Raw genomic sequence first — 332 nt, forward strand, 5'->3', positions numbered from 1 at the left:
CAACATCAATCACAGCTCCTGCTGTGGCTAGGAAAGGTCTTCCAAGGATGATGCATTCATCCTCCTCCTTCATAGTGTCTAAGATTATGAAATCAGCAGGGATGTAAAGGCCTTCAACCTTCACCAACACGTCCTCTACTATTCCATAAGCTTGTCTTACTGACTTGCCTGCCAATTGTAATAAGAATAAGGCAGGTTTTACCTCAATGATCCCCAGTTTCTCCATTATAGATAGTGGCATAAGATTTATGCCTGACCCCAGGTCACACAGGGCCTTGTTAAAGGTCATGGTGCCTATGGTACAGGGTATTAAGAATTTACCAGGATCTTGT

Source organism: Arachis duranensis, chromosome 2 (genome assembly GCF_000817695.3).
Source record: "Arachis duranensis cultivar V14167 chromosome 2, aradu.V14167.gnm2.J7QH, whole genome shotgun sequence".
Lineage (NCBI taxonomy): Eukaryota > Viridiplantae > Streptophyta > Magnoliopsida > Fabales > Fabaceae > Arachis > Arachis duranensis.